We start from the raw sequence: 8,587 nt of genomic DNA on the forward strand, positions 1-8,587 counted from the left end.
GTTCGAGTTGACCTGAGACATCTCCCAGTGGTTGTAAGGCACTGTCTCTCCGCTATGAATGTGGTTACGTTATGGTCTTATAGCTCCTGCATACAGGACGCGGTAATGCTTGCCGTGCGGCGGAAGTTTGCGCAATAGCCAATCAATATGCTACTTTGCGTAATAACCTTCTAGCTTTTAGAGAAAAACAACATATTGATTGGCTGTCGCGCGGACTTTCGTCGCGCGGCAAGCATTACCGCGTCCTGTGTACAGGAGTCATTACAGCACATTGAATAATTTCTAGTTTGGAATAGCGTCAGAGACCGAATGGAGTTTCGGTACTCTGAATTTGTCTTATTTGATTTGAGACACGCGCGTGGACAACGCATGAACTGCGATGTGTCGTCGAGCCACAATGGCGGATGAGGCGCCCGTGATATTAGGTAGTAAACTTAATTCCTGCGGCTCACAGTTAGATGACGTTAGTTGTAGGTGTAATTTATTTTGACATCTGAAACTGGCTGCATTTTAGAGGTTAGACATTTGTCAATAAAATTCAGTGCGAAGAGATTCATTTAAGCGAGCAGTGCTATTTTTTCTTTTGATTAGATATAGAACGTGATAAGTTGTTTTTTTGACATGTGCTGCTTCATTACTTTGACTTGAAAAAAACTGCAGCTGCAGCTCATAAATTGCTTTTCGAAGCTTATGGCAATTATGCTCCATCGGAAAGAACATGCCAAGTATGGTTTCAGCGATTTAAGAGTGGTGATTTTGATGTCAATGATAAAGAACGCTCAGGCCAACCGAAAAAGTTTGAAGACACCGATTTGCAGGCATTATTGGACGAAAACTCTACTCAAACGCTCCAAGAATTGTCTGCAGCATTAAATGTTACTCCGATGGCTGTTTCCAAACGTCTACATGCAATGGGAAAAATTCAAAAGGAGGGAAAATGGGCACCACACAAATTAAACCGCAGGAACTAAGTTTACCACCTAATAGATACCTCTGCTCTGTTGTGATGAACTTCTCCGTTCCAAGTGAGGTCAAAGTTATCACCCTACTTCACGAATACCCTGTCTGTGTATCTCTCTTCTGGGGGCCCGTGATTCTCTCAATCTGCGTTCTTTGCTGCTCACGAGAGCCGTTCTAGAGCGCCAGATGACACACGAGAAAACACTGAGGAAAGATACTGCCTCGCCCCTTCGTTCGGACAAGGAAACATTTGTGCGAGCAGACGCAGAAGACGATCTATAATAATGCGCTTACCTCAAGCGGCAGTGACGACGACGACGACGACGATGACGACGACAACGAGAACGACGAGGATGTCTTTTTTTTATCGATAGCGAAATCCGCGTTACGTTATATCTCACGCGATCGAGGGTTGGTCTTTGTCGAGCTGTTAACTTTATAGTTACGTTTTTCAGTAGAATCTTCTCCATCAACTACTCAAAGTTTTAGGCGAGCGTATTGTCTCATCCAGTTTTTGGACGATAGAGCGCTAAAAGCGCAATGCACTTTTACCCGATCTTCAGCCTTTTTTATACTCGTGTACGTTATTTTCCAACAATATTACTTTTTGGTAGCGAGTAGAGGTGCGAATCCACCCCTACCCTTGCTGCCGATGGAGATTACAAACACCCACGTATCGCCGTTCGATTTCGATCAATTGAATGCGCACGTGTTATCATTCGTTGAACGATCGAGTCGTTTGAATTTTTAACGAGTCGCAAAAAGATTCTCCCTCTTTCTTTCTCTCGACGGAGCGCGAGACATCAGTGAAGTGAAAAATATAGACGCTATCGCTGGCGAATAATTTCACGCAATTATATTGTCGCATCATCAAAGAGCGGCGATGTTATCGTGCTGAATAAGTTAGTTTGTAGTCGGATAGGTCGAGAAACGGTTCGCCGAATCATCGTTCACTGGAGTCGACTTCGCGGTTGTGAAGCCTTGATAGATAGAGAAGAAAAGATGACGATTATAACGATAATGCTTATTCGACCGAGACGAAGACTGTTCCCGACCGAGTGTCATATATGCCTAGTTTACATCGAACGACTGAAACTAAATAGTAACTTTCGATATACGTTCGATATCGTTTCGAACGACTGAAACTAAATAGTAACTTTCTATTAAATAATCTCAATGTCGACAATGTATGTATTATATAACGGTCTATTATAGTATAATACTCATCAAGAAGATGTATCGACTGAAAACATTGTCGTTGACATGTTTTGTCAATATTAAAATTATTTGATAGAAAGTTACTATTTTCTATACAATGTTCAAAATACATCTCAGAGACATCTTAGAAATATGTGATATCACACATCTTTAGAACGTTTCTAGACTGTATTTTCGGCATTTTTGCTGTATATTTTTGCTTAATATCAAACGTTCGATGTAAACGAGACAATAAATCGCTCAGCTGGACCTCAACCCAGCCAATTGATCCGCGAAGTGTCCTTTCTCGCAAAAAACACGTATTCCCAATTTTTTCCCTCTTTTTTTTCGCTCGAGGCGTACCCAATTGCCTTAATCAGTGAGTTTTGAACGATCCACTGCCACAACGCGCGCATTGCGTTGCGTCGCGTCAGTGAACGCATTTTATAGTATGTCCGTCTGGCTTTGGGTTAACCCACTCTGGGTTATTCAACCTTCGTTTATTGGTCGAACAAGTACTTATAAGCTTTAAGGCCATTACACACAAAATTCCGTAGCGCCGTAAGCCATAAACTTAAGGCACAAGACGCAAAATCCATGACACACACATGACGTAAAACATAAAGTTTAATCATTGACGAACAAGAAAAAGCTCCCTCCTACTTAAGAAATTTTAACCTAAAAGTGTATGAATTTTGTAGTTTTATCACACTAAACAGTATTTTTTTTAAATAGTTTAATGACAATCCTATTGAATTGCAAATTTAATATTATTATGCAATTCACTTAAATATTTGAATATTAAAATAATTTAAAGAAAAATAAGAAAGATATAATAAGATAGAAAATAGATACAAAATAGATATAAAATGGATATAATAAAAATAGATATAAAATAAATATAAAAAGATATAAATAGATATAAAATAGATATAATAGATACAATAGATATAACTTAAAGAAAAATAGAAAAATGATTTAACATTTATACAAACAAAACTATTCTGTAGGTCATCCACTAAAGTTAAAGCTGCAAAATAATGGGAAAAGAGGATCTAATGTTTGCGGCAATATTGGTTGTGGTCATGGATGTACTTTTATTACGAAGGAAGAGATCACGAAGGTAGCAGAATCAACAGTGGTGGATCCGACTAATTAATTGTATGCGTCCTCATCTGGGCGATTTTTGTCATCTACTTCAAGAAATAAAAGATGATCCACAAATTTGTATAGGATCAACAAAAGAAATACAATATAATACAGAAAACTGTGCAATAGCAAGATGTAGAAAATTGATTCGAATTACGAACCACAAACTTACTTTCTTTTCTTAATGTGATCATTTAGAAATAAATATTTTCATAATATGCGAAAACAGCTCGTCGACAAACTCCACTGCCACTTCTTGAATCTAATTCTCGTTGACGTTTCTCTCTTCCAAATCGTTCACACAGCCTCAGCTATCGATTTTGACAATCAGAAACTATAGTCATTGGTACATTTTATTATTAGTATAAATAATAAAATAAACAGAAAAAGTAAAGAAACCAATGGATAATATATAATAATTATAATTTGTTAATAACATTTATTTATCTGGTAAGTTCACTGCTAAGGATATCTCCCTCCATGAATTTTCTTTCATCAAATTGTCTTTAAAATTACGATCTTGATGATTATATAAATGTGGATATGCTCTCACTACATCAATGAGTAGTTTATCACTTTCTTTAAATTTGTCGTTGTCAATTGTCGTTATTTCATCATTTTCTAATTCATTAAACATTGTATTACAATACTGATTATGATCACTCATTATTTCACTGTGACAGACGCGGTTGATGCAGGAGACACATAACCTTCTTAACTTGGCATCGAATTTTAGCACAAATCCCATAAACTCTGATTGGTTGACAGAACGACGTATACCGTAAGAATATCATCCTTGTGATATTTTTTGACATTACGGTTAAGTTTTACTGACAAAAGTGATGGGGATAGTGGCAACATCAGGACTGGTCGATTTTCTTACGTTTACGGCTGACGGTGCTACGGAATTTTGTGTGTGATGGCCTTTATGATTGGCTAGCAGAAACTTATGACGTCATTAATCGTTCTCGGAGCGATTAACCCAGGGTCAGTCGAACACGCTATTAGTTTAGGAGGTACAGCGAAAGTTCTCGAGACCCTCCCGCGTCTCTCTCCACCGTAATCCGCAGGGGGCGACATTTTACGTCGTCAAAAGCGAAGTTTCGAGTCTGCGGTGGACGCGCGGAGTCACACTCGTGCATTTCCCTAATGTATATAAATAGATAAGTGAGACCCCGTCTCTCCACCCTTCTCTTTCTTGCTCCCTCTTTTCCCCTTTTTCTCTCTCATATTTCCTCTCTCGAAATTACTGCGTAGATTTTAATAATTTATTCTAGCTAGAACGTCGTAATTTATATATAAAACAATATAATATACACATGTATGTTGCGCACGACATAACTCATATTAGCGTGAACACGCGTTTAGCGGATAGTCCGATATCTTGAGTTTAGAGCGCGGGCAAGAGAGTGAGGAGAGATGAGAGGGATGCAGTACAAAGTTAAAAACGGGCAGATAAGAGTTAATGCCAGTGACAAGACCGAGTACCAATACATTCATACAGAATAAATATAAACCGAAATATAAACCGAAATGTGCCGTTAATTTTTCACTATTAGAATAAATATAAATCGCAAAAATTCGTATACGTTTCGGTTCCGCTTTTGGACCCTCTTCAGTGCTTCATAAACTTCAAATTATTACAAAAATCCGTCAAAATACATTAAAGTTACAATTAAAAAATCCGTTAATAAGTAGACGCCACTGAATATTAGATGACTGTTACCTTAAAAATAAGATGGATGTTGTCAGTTCCAAAAGCAAAGGTTAATAATATTAGAAGCTTACCAAGCAGACGCAAATTAAACAGAACGGCGTATATACCGCACGGAAACCGAAAGACGGTCGTAAACACCAGTAAGGCTGCATTATATATTAAACTACTCGCGAAATTATAAAGCGTAGCCAGACAATCGATAAGGAAAACATATGAAGGAAAAATAAATAATGTTTATTTTTCAGAAAGTCTCTCAATGATGGGTATATAATCCCTGTACAATCCTTCTGTATCCGAAAGATTAATTCCTTTTTTTGTCTCTTTATGAAGAACATTTCCGAGATACAGCGCTTAAAAAATGACTCCTCTTTATCTAAAATCTTAACTGAGTCCCAATCAAATTCATGGCCTAACAAACGGTGTTGTGAGACCACTGAAGGATTCGTATGATAATATGATAATCGGTTTCTGTTCTCTTTGATACGAATGCTCAGTGACCTGCCTGTCTGATCTATATATGACGCATCACAGTCATGACAATCATAAATACAATTGAAGAGTTCAGTTGTATTTATGAGAGGGATGCCCTTTCCACGAAGGTTCGGCAGGATTTAGCCGGCACGGCGACCGATTAGTTTCGTAATTTCGTCTCGATTATCGTAAAGCCGCAAGGAAACAAGCATTGTAAGAAGACTGTTAATGTCAATTTCGATAAGGATCATTAACTTAAAAGGTTACGGTTACTCGTTAAATTCGTCAGTGTGTTCTGTGAGCGAAACATAAGTAAATTCAAATTTAATACCTCATTCTTGCGCGCTTGCGTTATCGTCGAAAACACCTCTCGGTTGCTTCTCTTACTGGTCTCTCCGTCAAAGCAGCATGATCATCGTGTTGTTCTTGACTTACAACTCGTTGTCGGGCCGAATCCTTTTGCGTCTTCAATTTGGAATCGTTCCCACGTACTTTTCGTTGAACGAAGTTCGTTCCCACGAGAAGAGCAAGGACATCCGAGAGGAAATGTCTCTAGAGAGTTAACTATCGCGACTTCCCGGCCAGCAAATGTTCTCGTCACTGACTGACAGGCGATGGTGGAGGCGCGATTGGTGGAGGCGAGTGTGCTTGTCACTGATTGGTCGGCGACGGCAGCTTGTGATTAGTGAAGCATTTTTGTCCACATTGCTGATTAGCATCAGAGAGAAGAAGTAGAGAGGTCATTGGCAGGTTTTAGCTGATCTCGATTTTAGCTGAATAATTACAGAAGGTTAGTTTAGAAGGTAGAGCGAAAGTTCTCGAGATTCTCCCGCGTCACTCACCGTAATCGACAAGGGGCGACGTTTTACGTGGTCAAAAGCGAAGTTTCGAGTCTGCGGTGGATGCGCGGAGTCACACTCGTGCATTTTCCCAATGTATATAGATAGATAAGTGAGACTCCGTCTCTCCACCCCCATGTCTCTCCCTTCCTCTCTCCTTTCCCCTCTTTCTCTCTCATATTTTCTCTCTCGAAATTACTGCGTAAATTTTAATAATTTATTCTAGTTAGAACGTCGTAATTTATATATAAAACAATCCTTCGGTATCTCTTTTGTAGTTGACGAAAAATAAACAATAAATGCAAGCGGCGTGTAAGAGCCTGATCGCGACGTCGAAACGTACGCGCGCTTCCACGCTTTACTTAAAGCAATGGTATTATTCGTACTATTATAAATCGCTAATTCCAATACAATAAAATATGGAAATGTCAGTTCTTTTTTAATGACATCAACAGCTTATTCTATTGGAATTAGAGGTTTATAATGGTACAATTAATATCGGTGCGTTAAATAAAGTGTGGAACCGCGCATAGGTCTTGATATTGCAGTCAGCCCAGAGAGCACAAAGAATTCAAAAAGAATGCAAAAAGAATTCAGTCATATGTCACCAATTCTGAGTTTATTTTCAGATGCAAAAAAAGTTCTTCAAAGTTCAATTTAATGAAAAGAATTCTTTTCGCATGTAAAAATGAACTTGGAATTGGTGACATACTACTGAATTCTTTTTGAATTCTCTGTGCTATCTGGCAGACTCTTACATGCCGCTATAATTTATCGCTTATCTCTCGATAAAAGTACAAAAAATACTGATATCATTCAAAAAGCATTAACTTTTCCACACTTGATTTTGTTGCAATTAGCGGTTTATATTAATGCGATTAATACCGATACGTTAAATAAGGCATGAAAGGGCCCATATATTTCGACGTCGTCGACTGTCACTTTTTTGCAGCTTGAATTTTTTATTTATTTTTCTGTAACCATTGTATATATCGATGTTATTCGAAAAGCTGTATTTTTCTTACACTTAATTCTGTTGGAAATAGCGGTTTATAATAATACGATTAATACTGGTGCTTAAGAACTCAGAATTGGTCACATCCCACACAGCACGTAATATATATAATATCACAGTAATATTTCAATAATATTTCTGCGATATTACAATATTACGGAAATATTACTGTGATATTATATAATATTACGTGCTGGGTGGGATATGACTGAATTCTTTTTGAATTTTCTGTGCTATTTAAACTGACCGCAAAGTCGCGCGGTTCCTCACTTTATTTAACTCACCGGTATTAATTATACCATTATAATTACAATAGAACCTACAAAATATAATGTCTAAAATCGGGACATAAGAAGTCTTAAAGATAATCTTTAAGACGCCTTAAAGACATTTATATGTAAATCGTCTGAAAGATATCTTAAAGATGATCTTTAAGACATCTTATGTCCCGATTTTAGACATTATGTTGTCTGTGAATAAACTGTCGAAAAGTCAGTGCTTTTTGAATGACATTGATATGTTGTTGCCGAGAAATAAACAATAATTGCTAATGGCATTAACCCTACAATCGTCGCGCTACTTTTCGAACACGAGTCGACGCATGGGATCTTGAAAGATCCTTATATAAAAATTTATATAATATTTTCTTTGTTTTATTAGGTTTTTGGTTTTATATAAACTATAAGAAAAGATTATTTTGGATATAATATTCTTTTAAAGACTCCGTGCGACGACTGTAGGGTTAAAGAACCTGACCGCGACGTTGAGACATACGCGCATTTCCACTTAAGGCACTGACATTAATTGTATTATTATAAAAAACGTTAATTCCAATACAGTGGTTTATAATTGTACAATTAATACTGGTGCGTTAAGTATAGTGTGTAAACGATCGTACGTCTCGACTTCGCAGGCAGATTCTTACATGCCACTAGCATTTATTGCTTATTTGTAACTATAAAAGATGTCGGTATCATTAAAAAAGTACTGACTTTTTCATATTTTATTGTATTGGAATTAGCGGTTTATATTACGAATAATATTACGAATAATATCATTGTTTTAAGTAAAGCGTGGAAGCGTGCGTACGTCTCGACTTTGCGGTCACTTTTGCCTGACATGCCACTAGAATTTATTGCTTATTTTTCGTCAACTACAAAAAGGATATCGATGTGATTAAAAAAATATTTATTTTTCCAAGGTTCATTCTATTGGAATTAGAAGTTTTTAAATATAATA

General features: G+C 37.2%; 1 protein-coding gene across 3 annotated transcripts in view; it reads right to left on the bottom strand.

The window, feature by feature from the left end:
* LOC116848807 (gonadotropin-releasing hormone II receptor-like) overlaps nucleotides 1–6,340 on the bottom strand; it is a 13,801-nt gene extending 7,461 nt beyond the window's left edge. For 2 of the 3 annotated variants that reach the window (XM_032825301.1, XM_032825304.1), the window contains exon 1: nucleotides 5,826–6,340. The gene's annotated coding sequence lies outside the window, so the exon portion shown is untranslated. Of the gene's footprint in view, nucleotides 1–991; nucleotides 1,375–5,825 lie in introns of those variants that run through there. The other variant, XM_032825303.1, reaches the window with a different exon arrangement.
* Between the last annotated feature and the right edge of the window lie 2,247 nt (nucleotides 6,341–8,587).

This window comes from Odontomachus brunneus, unplaced genomic scaffold (genome assembly GCF_010583005.1).
Source record: "Odontomachus brunneus isolate Ranch 3 - 2012 unplaced genomic scaffold, Obru_v1 Obru_scaffold_100, whole genome shotgun sequence".
In the NCBI taxonomy this organism is placed as follows: domain Eukaryota; kingdom Metazoa; phylum Arthropoda; class Insecta; order Hymenoptera; family Formicidae; genus Odontomachus; species Odontomachus brunneus.